Source organism: Oncorhynchus clarkii, chromosome 19, assembly GCF_045791955.1.
Source record: "Oncorhynchus clarkii lewisi isolate Uvic-CL-2024 chromosome 19, UVic_Ocla_1.0, whole genome shotgun sequence".
Taxonomy (NCBI): Eukaryota; Metazoa; Chordata; class Actinopteri; order Salmoniformes; family Salmonidae; genus Oncorhynchus; species Oncorhynchus clarkii.
Genome location: NC_092165.1, coordinates 30,704,431 through 30,718,223, shown reverse-complemented (window position 1 = coordinate 30,718,223; position 13,793 = coordinate 30,704,431).

The window sequence follows — 13,793 nt, the reverse complement described above, 5'->3', positions numbered from 1 at the left end:
AACCAACTTACAAAGCACAGTTCGAGTCAGTCAAACTTCAAATTTTTACCACATCCTGTTTCTTCTTTCTCTTAGGGGGAGGGGGGGGGGTCTTTTAGTGAAAAAGAAGAGAAAGTATGTCTGCGTAGAAGTAAAGGAATGAAGGGAGCTAGGCGCATGTAGCAGGGGAGAGGTGCGTGCCGGCGTCTTTTTCATATTCAGATTCGCCTGCCTACACACAGCATTATGACACATTTGGATGATCGCATTGTGGGATTAGCAGGCAGCCTTGTCATTTCCAACAACAATACGGCGATTTAGGGATGCTATTTCTCACACGGTGCCTCGCATTAACGCCGGGCCCAAAGATTTACATAAATCTTTGTCTTAAGATGAAAGAAAGAAGGTCTGAGACAATGAAGTTAAGCTTTAGAAATGGGGAAAGAGGAAGGAGGAAAGTGTTGGGGCGGTGGTGGTGGTGGAGGAGGTGGCGTGGGGGTGGGGGGGAGGGGGGTAGAAGAGAAGGGGGAGGCGAATTGGGAAGCTAAGAGAAGAGATGAAGGGGCGAGGGAGGGGAAGAGGAAAATAAAGTTTTATTCATTCTAAATCACCCAGTGTTGTGTTGATGCAAATATGCCCCCCCACCCCCCCCCCCCCCCCCCCCCCTCCTACTCTGTTTTTGGCGTCATGTAGTAAAAACGAAAAGAAAAAAGCAATAGACGTGCCGAAAAGGGAGGGAGGAGGAAGGTGGGATAAGAATAAGCATTAGCATGTCTGTAAGAGAAAAGAGAGAAGCGGAGAGGCGAAAGTGTTCAGCGGCGTTCTATTCAGTGTTGGGTGATTTAGTTGTGCGTCTCTGACTGCGTCTCACAGTGAAAGGCGTAGCATCCCTCTCCGTTCTCTCCCTGCTCTAATCTTATCGCCTGTAGCAGTCATTCTCCAAACTGACCTAGATGGTTGCGCCTCCTCTCTCCCCCCACATCCTCCCCCCTGCGCCTCCCTCCCCTCCTCTCCCTTCCCCTCCCCCCCTCCCCTCCGTTTGATTGGATTCCTCCTCCTCCTCCATTTTCTGATTGTGAATCTGCTTACATTAAAGTCAGCAGATTGGATCAGAATCTGACCACTGAAGGCGATTCTCTTTTTAAATAGAGAGGAGGTTAGAGTAAAAAGGAGATGAGAGAGAGAGAGAGAGAGAGAGAGAGAGAGAGAGAGAGAGAGAGAGAGAACCATTGAGACAGTATCAGCGTCATTATCTCCCAGCTTCCTGTGGATTCGCTTTAGTCTTCTCTCATACTTCATTTTATTACAGTATATCATTACACTCAGTAAAAAGGCGCTATCTAGAACCTTAAAGGGTTTTTCGTCTCTTTTTAGTCTCTTTTTGTTTCCAGGTAGAAAGAAAAACTTTGGGTTCCATGTACAACCCTTTTCACAGGTAGTTCTATATGGAACCAAAAGGGTTCTACCTAGAACCAAAAAGGGTTCTACCTGGAACCAAAAAGGGTTATCCTATGGGGACAGCCGAATAATCCTTTTGGAACCCTTTTTTCTATGAGTGTAGACAAATGACCTGGTTGCCGTCGCTCACTTCCTCCCTTCATGATTATCTTTGCTCTTTGTTTACACTTTCAAAAAGAGGCTACGGTCAATTTGACAACAAATGTGCTGTAATTGAAGCTATTTAGCCTCTTGAATTTTGTGTTTGTACATTTGACAAATAATTGTATAACCACTCTGTCCCCATTTCAAATGGAACTCCTCTCATAACCATCTGCTATTTGATTTCATGTCTTAAGTCTCCAACTTTCTTCCACAGGGACCCCCTGCCAGGGCAAAACAGCGACTAGTGACGGACAATCATCACCCCAAAAAATTATAATAGTAAGGAGAAAGTAAATTGTGATTAAAAAAAAAACTATTTTACTGCAATTCTACACACTTTGCCATGACTTCATATGATATCTGAGTCAGAGGGACTAACAAAATCAATGGGGCCCCCCTGGAGGTCAGAGCCCCTGGGCACGTGCCCTGTGTGCCTGGTCAGTAAGCTAATTCAGCTATGATTACTACAAGGTTTAGATTGCTAGGTAAGTAAGTCTATCCAGCTGTCTAAAACATGTTCGCCAAACATGGGCTCACTGAGTGACTGTCAGTGTCTGACATAACAATAGGAAAACATGATTCATTTTTTGGGGTCTCGGGCTCCCTAGCGGCCGCAGGGCCTTAAGCATTATGTCGCATATTGACTGCTAGCGGATGCTTTTCAAAAGCCTATGACAGATACTCCAGTAAGTGTCATTAGCTCCAGTGAGTGTCATTTGCTTTAGGAGTTCAAAAAAGAGAGTTGACATCATAAGAAAGAAGATAATCTCCTCTTTTCTACTACAGGTATGGATCTTAAAATGAGTTTATTCTGTTCTTACTAAAAATATTCATAAAAACAGAGATTATTTTTTTTTACAATTTGAAAATCCCTGTCTTAAGTTATTAAAATGTAATAATTATATTTAATAATGTGATAACCACAATATTAGGTAACCATATGTTATTTTGTTTTTAATGTGTGAAGGTAAACCTATCTAATGCAGAGCAAATAGTTAGTGTGAAGTGAGTTTGGTCTAGTGTCCCAAAACACACCATATTCCCTTACAGTGCACTACTTTTAACCAGGGGCCATAGGGCTCTGGTCAAGAGCAGTACACTATGTAGGGAGTAGGGTTCCATTTGGGACGCAGACTATGTATCTGTATGCAGCAGAGGCAGTCTAGGCCGCAGCCAGCTCACTGTATCTGGCCCCTGTATTAGCCATGCTGGCTGTCCTGTAGCAGATGCATACACAGTAGCAGGCTGGAGCAGGGTCCATATGTCCAGCATATGCCTGGATGGACTCCTGCTGGTTACTACTACAGAGACAACAGCCATGGCAACTCTATAGTGACTCAACTTCCTATAGAACACCTTATTTATTGCCCCCCCCCCCTTTTCTTACTCTGACACCATTATCCCCCTCTCTTTCTCCTTCTTTCCCTCCTTCCCTCTCTTTGCTACCCTTTTCTTACTCTGACACCATTATCCCCCTCTCTTTCTCCTTCTTTCCCTCCTTCCCTCTCTTTGCTACCCTTTTCTTACTCTGACACCATTATCCCGCTCTCTTTCTCCTTCTTTCCCTCCTTCCCTCTCTTTGCTACCCTTTTCTTACTCTGACACCATTATCCCCCTCTCTTTCTCCTTCTTTCCCTCCTTCCCTCTCTTTGCTACCCTTTTCTTACTCTGACACCATTATCCCCCTCTCTTTCTCCTTCTTTCCCTCCTTCCCTCTCTTTGCTACCCTTTTCTTACTCACTCCTTTCTCTATCTCACTCACTTTCTGCCAATGGCGCCTATCCTTTACCTCGCCCCCCACTCTGTCTTCCACCCCCTACTCCCCAAACCTCCATGCCACCCGTTCTCCCCTCCCCTCCCCTCCCCTCTCCCTCTCCCTCCATCCTTCCCTCACTATAGGCTGTGCGGCAGGCGGCGGGTTCCCCGTCGGTAGTAATAAAATAAACAAATGACAGTGGGACTGACGTCCCACCTTGAAACAGAGGAAAAGGTTATTTACATATATGGGAATTTATAATCTGCACACGCTAGATCACTCAGCCACGACAGGTCCTACCAACACAAAGGAGATGTGAGATATCAGGGAGGGAGAGAGGGGTCACGGAAGAGGTGAGGTGGAAGGGAAAGGAAAGGGGATACCTAGTCAGTTGCACAACTGAATGCATTCAACCGAAACGTGTCTTCTGCGTTTAACCCAACTCCTCTGGATCAGGGGGATAGAGAGGGGTGGGGGGCAGAGAAGAAGGGAGTTAGAAGGGCAAAATAGAAAGCAGTGAGAGGGAGGGACAAAAATGTACAAAAGAGATAGGTCGAAGGACAGAGAGAGGGTCTCCTCTCCCCCTCTCCCGTCCTCTCTGTTCTCTCTGTGTTAGGGCCAGTACTGTGTTCTGCTGTGCTGTGTTCAGGGAGGATGTTGTTGTTGCTTGTGTTGTGATCAGTAGCTGCAAACTGGGGTCCTGTAGTCCTCAGAAACATGGCATTGTAATCTGGCCATGTTTTATTTATGGACCTTACTGAGGCAGATAACGGCTGTTTTAACAAACAAAGATGATTGCTTCAGGGGCCAACTGCTCCTCCTGAGGTAATTAAGACAAAGTAGCTCCCAGGGCCAGGAGGGAGGGGGGAGGGAAGGAGGGGTGGTGGAAGGGCGGGAGAGAGGGATTTATGCAACGAGGCAGCTATTATTTATCTTAAAAAATTAGGGATTCAAAAGGTGATGGTGTTTACATTTACGTCATTTAGCAACTAGTAGTGAGTTCATAAATGTTCATACTTCTTCCGCACTGGTCCCCTGTGGGAATCGAATCCACAACCCTGGCGTTGAAAGTGCAATGCTCTACCAACTGAGCCACAGGGACGGAATCAGAAGTGGAATCAGCCAAAAACACAATTGAAACAGTATAGTATGTTAGGGTTAGCGTTGAACCAGGATGTGGACATTAAGCTAGGGTTAGCGTTGAACCGGGATGTGGACATTAAGCTAGGGTTAGCGTTGAACCGGGATGTGGACATTAAGCTAGGGTTAGCGTTGAACCGGGATGTGGACATTAAGCTGGGGTTAGTGTTGAACCGGGATGTGGACATTAAGCTAGGGTTAGGGTTGAACCAGGATGTGGACATTAAGCTAGGGTTAGCGTTGAACTGGGATGTGGACATTAAGCTAGGGTTAGCGTTGAACCGGGATGTGGACATTAAGCTAGGGTTAGCGTTGAACCGGGATGTGGACATTAAGCTAGGGTTAGCGTTGAACCGGGATGTGGACATTAAGCTAGGGTTAGGGTTGAACCAGGATGTGGACATTAAGCTAGGGTTAGCGTTGAACCGGGATGTGGACATTAAGCTAGGGTTAGGGTTGAACCAGGATGTGGACATTAAGCTAGGGTTAGGGTTGAACCAGGATGTGGACATTAAGCTAGGGTTAGGGTTGAACCAGGATGTGGACATTAAGCTAGGGTTAGCGTTGAACTGGGATGTGGACATTAAGCTAGGGTTAGGGTTGAACCGGGATGTGGACATTAAGCTAGGATTAGCGTTGAACCGGGATGTGGACATTAAGCTAGGGTTAGCGTTGAACCGGGATGTGGACATTAAGCTAGGGTTAGGGTTGAACCAGGATGTGGACATTAAGCTAGGGTTAGGGTTGAACCAGGATGTGGACATTAAGCTAGGGTTAGGGTTGAACAGGGATTGTGGACATTAAGCTAGGGTTAGGGTTGAACCAGGATGTGGACATTAAGCTAGGGTTAGGGTTGAACCGGGATTGTGGACATTAAGCTAGGGTTAGGGTTGAACCGGATGTGGACATTAAGCTAGGGTTAGGGTTGAACCGGGATGTGGACATTAAGCTAGGGTTAGGGTTGAACCAGGATGTGGACATTAAGCTAGGGTTAGGGTTGAACCGGGATTGTGGACATTAAGCTAGGGTTAGCGTTGAACCGGGATGTGGACATTAAGCTAGGGTTAGGGTTGAACCAGGATGTGGACATTAAGCTAGGGTTAGGGTTGAACCAGGATGTGGACATTAAGCTAGGGTTAGGGTTGAACCAGGATGTGGACATTAAGCTAGGGTTAGCTTTGAGGGTTAGAGTTAGGGTTGAACCGGAATGTGGACATGAATCTAGGTTTAGAGTTAGGGGTAGGGTCAGGGTTGAGGCTAGGGTTAGGGTTAGGGTTGAACCAGGATGTGGATATAAAGCTAGGGTTAGCGTGGGTAAATTCCACCAATCAGAGGCAGTCTGATTAAATGCAGAACCAATCACAGTGACTGACCCATCCCTTTAATGGTGGCTCAATTCTCGGCCTGCCATGTTTATTTGTAAACTGAGCAGACATTATGAGATGCTGGGCTGTACAAAGGACTGAGCCTGCCAGCTGGCCCAATCTGGACTCCCCCCCCCTCTACTCAACCCCCCTCTACTCAACCCCCCTCTATAATGCCAGCCAGCCAGCCCCCCCCAGTCAATACGCACACACACACACACACACACACACACACACACACACAGACACACACACACACACACACACACACACACACACACACACACACACACACACACACACACACACACACACACACACACACACACATAGACTTATTTATACAGCACATTTCAGACATGGAATGCATCACAATAATGCTTTTTACAGAAAAAAATTACGAAAACAATGAAAATAAAGCTGAAATATTTACTAAACAACAAACATAAGATAAAAAACTAAAGATTTACAAAAACTGAACAACTAAAAAGCACCTTAAGGAAAAGCAAAGCTAAACAGATGTTTTAAGATCTCTTTTAAATATGTCCACAGTTTCGGCCTGCCTCAGATTCTCTGGCAGGGTATTTCAGAGGCTGGGGGCATAATGAGTAAAGGCTGCCTCTCCATGCCTCTTGGTCCTAGGCTTCGGGATAGTTAAAAGGCCGGAGGACCTGAGGGACCTACTGGGTACAGAACTTAAAAGCATGTCTGAAATGTATTGGGGTGCACAATCGTGGATTGATTTACAAACCAATTGAAGATTCTTAAATTAAATTCTAAAACTCCTAATGTGTGATACGAAATGGAGTTCAGAATCTAAAAAATCACCTAGGTTTTTTACCTGGTGTTTTATCTTTATTGCCCGTGAATTAAAATGTGCAGCTAGATTCTCTCGCTGTGCTTTGGCTCCAACAATAAGTACCTTGGTTTTGTCATGATTTAGCTGGAGGAAGTTGTGAGCTATCCAAGTATTTATCATCACTAATACAGTCCAATTATTTATCTGCGGTGCTAAAATCCTCTAGTGACACAGAAACGCTGCCAAGGGGTAACGTCTATAGGTATATACTGTAAATTAACCTTGTCAATGAGACACAATGGGAAGATTCTTCCTTCTCGCTAAACGCACACACAAGCACAGAGAGAGATAGCCTTGGGCCTTTCCAGTGACGTGACATGGTCACCTGGCCAATGTTGTGCGCCTACTTCATCTGAAGGAGGAAGACAGAGCAGTGTTTGTCTGCGCGCGTCTTTGTGTGCACGTGTATCTCTTTCCGTGTGTTTGTCTGTGTGTGAGAAAGAGAGATGGAAAGAGGGAGAAGAGAGGAGGGGTTTTTACCAACCAGCCTCCCCCTCCCTCCCTCCAGCCCCCTGGTGAGAAAACAAATTGGTCTCTGTTCCTGTTCACATCAATTGATGTTCTATTAGAACCAGATGGCCTTGATAGGCACAAACCTGTCTTGCAGAAAATACATACACAATGTCCATCTCCTTTCATTCTCTCTCTCTTTCTCTCTCTTTACTCACGGGGGCCATTTTGCCATAGGCTGATGGCAAGCGCCCAAAAAGTATGACTTTAGATCTTCTAGGACGGGTCTTCTCTCGTCAAGGTTTTTTTTCTCTCTCTCTCATCCTATTGCTCTCTTTCAAAGTCATATTTATGTCTGTCCCTTTCTATTATACACACATAGCCATGCGCACACACACACACACACTGCACTCATGCACGCACGCCCACACACACACACACCGCACGCCCACACACACACACACGCACGCACGCCCACACACACACACACACACACACACACACACACACACACACACACACACACACACACACACACACACACACACACACACACACACACACACACACACACACACACACACACACACACACACACTCACACACACACACACACACACACACACACACACACACACACACACAACACACACACCCTATTCCCCATCTAGTGCACTACTTTTGACCAGAGCTTAACGGGTCCTGGTTAAAAGTATAGTGAACTACATAGGAAATTGAGTGCCATTGAAGACTCATCCCTATAGCTATGAGAAGGAGCGAGCTATCGTCCAGAGGTATTTGCCAGTGACTAGACAGAGACACCTGTGATGTGAGTAGAGCAGCAGTGGATTATACACCATACAACTAATCCTCTTCAGAGACCTAGAGCAGCACTGCCCCCTCATGATTCTGAGCCTGCTTGGCAGGGTTGGTCCTGCAAAGCCAAAGCCCCCGAAAGGGAGAGCATAATATACAAGGAATTTCTCAAAGCTGCTAATGAGAACCTTGACGACCTTGTACCTAGCCGGTGGGGATTCTGGTGGGGTGCCCCCACCCAGGCAGAGGCAGTGCTGGCAACACTAGCTGTAGTAACCCATGGGGAGGGGGTCACACTCGGACATTCAGAGAGGGGGCATATTATTGTGGCCCTGGTGGCACAAAATCAAAAGTCTGACTTGCATGGAGATGCTTGAGAACATGGTCAATACGGTGAACCGTGTTGTGGGTGTTTCAGGGGAAAGGAGTACATCTGACCTCCATCATCTAGGCTGTTTTTTTGTACAGTTTTTCAGGCCTTCTCATACAGCTGCAGCTGTATATGCATTCGTAAATCAAGACCTTTCTTTAGTTGGGCTCTGGATTGGTGCAACTGTTGAGAATGTGAGCCTATGGTTGTGGGGTTGAGTGTGTATGAGTGTGTATGAGTGTGTGGGTGTGTGTGTGTATCCCACAACTGTTGCGAGGGAGTAAAAGATGTTGGGGACAATATAGGATGATTCCCAATAATTGTTTGCTAAAATAATAATTGCTTGCAATAATGTAATTTTGGTAATGGCAAGACTGGTGAGAGGTAAATCATTTGCATAAATGGCCTACATTACTACAAATAATAATAGCTAATTATGGAAAATAAGATAAACAGGATTTAAAAAATATGTATATATATATTTTGATGGTTATATATAGTACAAATAGAGGTGAGGGTGATGGAAATGCATTTGGCGGTCGATCTACTTCTGTTCTGTGAGTGGCACTGTGTGTTTTTTCGAAGGTTGGATCCCAGTCTCTTCAGGGCTCTGGGAAATGGGGGGTCGGGGGTGGTCTGCCAGGCATTGGGATGACAACCAAACTCGGGATGAGGAGGGCTTTTAGCGGGTGGAATAGTGGGGACATATTGGAGGTTTACTTAGTAGTAAGGCAAATATCATGGTACAGCGATAGAGACACTCAATCATCATGTTACTTTTTGATGGTACGTTTCCAAACATATATTTTGATAAATAGAATTGAAAGTTGTGTCTCATTATGGTAAGTTTTATTTTATTTTACCTTTATTTATTAACTAGGCAAGTCAGTTAAGAACAAATTCTTATTTTCAATGACGGCCTAGGAACAGTGGGTTAACTGCCTGTTCAGGGGCAGTACGACAGATTTGACCCATCAGTAGAGGATGCCTGGTTGTTCTTTAAAACCTGAACCTATAGGGGAGGCTCTGGACCCCACTTCACCATAGTTTTTGTCCGCCTCTTATGAGTGGCGACCCTCGCCGTCGACCTCGGACTGGGAACCCTCACCACGGGTCCCGAATGGACGGGAGACTCCGGCAGCACTGGACAGGCGGGAGACTCCGGCAGCGCCGGACAGGCGGGAGACTCCGGCAGCGCCGGACAGGCGGGAGACTCCGGCAGCGCTGGGCAGGAGCAAGGCTCTGGCAGCGCTGGAGTGAAGGGCGATTCTGGCATCGCCGGCGTGACATGCAGCTCTAGCAGCTCCTGGCTGACTGACGGCTCTGGCAGCTCCTGGCTGACTGACGGCTCTGGCAGCTCCTGGCTGACTGACGGCTCAGGACAGACTGACGGCTCTGGCAGCTCACAGGCTGGACAGGCGGGAGCACCTGTAGGGAGAAGACAGAGAGACAGCCTGGTGCGGGGGGCTGCCACCGGAGGGCTGGTACGTGGAGTTGGCACCGGACAGACCGGACCGTGAAAGCGCACTAGAGCTCTTGAGCACCAAGCCTGCCCAACCTTACCTGGTTGAATGCTCCCCGTAGCCAGGCCAGTGCGGGCTATTCCACCTCGCCGCACTGGCCTGGCTATGGGGAGCATTCAACCGGGTAAGATTGGGCTGTTCTGGCAAACCGGGGACACCATGCGTACGGCTGGTGCTATGTACACCGGCCCGAGGAGACGCACTGGAGACCAGATGCGCTGAGCCGGCTTCATGGCACCTGGCTCGCTGCTCACTCTAGCCTGGCTGAATACGAGGCGCTGGGATGTACCGCACTGGGCTATGCACATGCACCGGGGACACCGTGCGCCTTCGCAACACTCCCCGTGTGCCCCCCCAATACATTTTTGGGGCTGCCTCTCGGGCTTCCAGCCGCGCCGCCGTGCTGCCTCCTCATACCACCGCCTCTCGGCTTTCGCTGCCTCCAGCTCAGCCTTGGGGTGGCGATATTCTCCAGCCTGTGCCCATGGTCCCTTGTCGTCCAGAATCTCCTCCCAAGTCCATGAGTCCTGCGATCGCTGCTGCTGCCCGTTACCACGCTGCTTGGTCCTTTTGTGGTGGGTGTTTCTGTAAGGGATCTTGTCCTCCTCTTCTGAGGAGGAGTAGCGAGAAGGATCGGAGGACCAAAACGCAGTGTGGTAAGTGTCCATAATTTAATGAAGCAAAATGAACACTGAACAAAAACAATAAGCAACAAACGAACAGTCCCGTAAGGTGAATGACAAACACTAAACAGGAAATAAACACCCACGAAACCCAGGTGGAAAAAGTCTACCGAAGTATGATTCTCAATCAGAGACAACTAACGACACCTGCCTCTGATTGAGAACCATACTAGGCCGAACACAAAAACCAACATAGAAAAACAAACATAGACTGCCCACCCCAACTCACGCCCTGACCATACTAAAAGAAAGACAAAACAAAGGAACTAAGGTCAGAACGTGACACTACGGCTGGCCATGCTTTCCACCTGGATACCCCGACCCCGGCCAACAGCTCTGTACCCCCCGCAACAACTGGCCCAAGCCCCCCTCACTTCTCCTTCACCCAAATCCAGACAGCTGATATTCTGAAAAAGCTGCAAAATATGGATCATTACAAATCAGCTGGGCTAGACAATCTGGACCCTCTCTTCCTAAAATTATCCACCACCATTGTTGCAACCCTTATTACTAGTCTGTTTAACCTCTCTTTCGTATCATCTGAGATTCCTAAAGATTGGAAAGCAGCTGTGGTCATCCCCCTCTTCAACGGGGGAGACACTCTAGACCCAAACTGTTACATACCTTTATCCATCCTGCCCTGCCTTTCTAAAGTCTTCGAAAGCCAAGTTAACAAACAGATCACCGACCATTTCGAACCCACCGTACCTTCTCCGCTATGCAATCTGGTTTCCGAGCTGGTCATGGGTGCACCTCAGCCACGCTCAGCTAAACGATATCATAACCGCCATCAATAAAAGACAGTACTGTGCAGCCGTCTTCATCGGCCTGGCTAAGGCTTTCGACTCTGCCAATCACCGTATTCTTATCGGCAGACTCAACAGCCTTGGTTTCTCTAATCACTGCATCGCCTGGTTCACTCTCTACTCAGATAGAGTTCAGTGTGTCAAATCGGAGGGCCTGTTGTTCGGACCTCTGGCAGTCTCTATGGGGGTGCCACAGGGTTCAGTTCTCGGGCCGACTCTTTTCTCTGTATATATCAATGATGTCGCTCTTGATTATTTGATCCATCGCCACGCAGATGACACCATTCTGTATACATCTGTCCCTTCTTTGGACACTGTGTTAATTAACCTCTTACAGCTACCCCCCTCCTTTTTTCAATTTCCGCCTTAAGACATACCCAAATCTAACTGCCTGTAGCTCAGGCTCAGAACCAAGGACATGCATATTCTTGATTTCATTTGAAAGAAAACACTCTGACGTTTGTGTAAATGTGAATTGAATGTAGGAGAATATAACACAATAGATCTGGTATAGATAATACAATGAAAAAAACGTTTTTTCATTTTTAATTGTTGTTACATCATCTTTAAAATGAACAAGACAAAACAAACATTCAGATAGGATGATGGGGACAATTTCAGTGAAAACCATAAGAGGGCAACAGTACTTGTGCAAAGTTTCAGAATGCTAACTTCCAAAATGAGTGTTCTACATTACTTTTATCATGAAGTCACCCAGGTGTCCCACACAAGTAGCCCAAATGTACCCAAGTGGCCAAATTGGTGAAGTTATACATTTTGAATGGAATAACTATATACAAAATACCAAAAATTGTATTCATAACCCCCCCCCCCAAATTTTTTTTTTATTTTTTAGAAAAAAACATGAAAACACTTTCAATATTTGGAAGACCCTCAGTCCTCTACACAATATTGTGCTGCTGATGCCAGGTGCCATAGCAGTCACCAAGCATATGGTGCAGGTGATGGGGGACTTCATTTAGCAAAGAACACAGCGACGCCTCCATGTTGTGCCCTTTTGGCCCTGAGGCACATCCATGCCTACAGAAATACATTTGGGCAGATGAACACCACTTGTGGCAGGAGCTGGATGAACCAGCTTCAGTGGGGGATGGACACCTTGGCACTGGGGGCTCCCATTCGGAGTCAGTGTTACTGTGAAAGAAAATGTTCAGTTAGAATAGTTTCACATATGAGCCCTGTATCAACAGGTATAATAAACAGATATATACAGTATAGAGTACAGGGAACATAAGGTTGAATATATTATTATAGACCTCCTAGATCTACTGTCTCATTTATATTATGACAGACCAGCTAGATCTACTGTCTATTTTATATTATGACATTTCAGCTAGAGCTACTGTCTCTATTATATTATGACAGACCAGCTAGATCTACTGTCTTTATTATATTACAACAGACCAGCTGTATCTACTGTCTCCATTTCACTTTGGCCATTGTTGTGGGCCTGCCCTCCCCTCAAGCCCTCAAATAGGCTATTTAATTTCACAAATAATATTTTATATTATTCATTTCAAACAATGGCATTGGCATGAGAAAAACTTACCTGTCCAAAACGATGTCCTCTCCGTTCAAAAAATATTCCTCCGTTTGGGAATCGCCAAATTAATTGTCCTACAACAATCTCTGTCTCACTTTACCGATCAATTTCTTCTAAAATTGTGTGTACATCTGTATGTCTAGACTTAGATTTAGCTTTCCTTGACTTAGTCGCCATACTGATTGATATATAAACAGCTGAAGATGTGCTTTACCAAAACAACGCTGTGCGTAACATGCGTTGCTCCTTCCGATATGAAACTTCAATGGTGAATGACCCTCTTTAAGCCGAAGTTTACTACATGGGTTGGTCTTCCAACACATAAACATTACATATTGCCGTTTATCTCAGCTCATTGGCTATCTACCCAGCTAGATTTCAAGACGATCAGTGGTCAAAATACAGTCAATCAACGAAACAGCGGTCATATCATTGGTGCACAATGATGCCATTACTTGTTGTCTTCAAATCGGTTTCTTTTAGTCAATATGTCCCGCGAAATGACCCATCAGGTTTGATTGTGTTACAAACAAACCAGTTGATTGCAATGAAACCAAACATGACTGGAAAAGTCACGTTTAGTGTGTGTTTTTTCATCGAATGTGTCGTTGAAAATGGAATGAGACGGAATTTACGACACAAGCGGTTCACAAAATGTTTCGTTGTTGGGCTATAAAAATGGATTTTATCAAACAAAAGACCATTCATTGTGTAACAATGAGCATTGGGATTGCAAACAGAGGAAGATCGTCAAAGGTAAACTATTTATTTTATTGCAGTTTGTGATTTTGTTACTCCTGTGCTGGTTGAAATAGTTGTTTTTATGGGGTTCTATCCTCAGATAATCGCATCATATTCTTTCACAGTAAATCCTTTTTTAA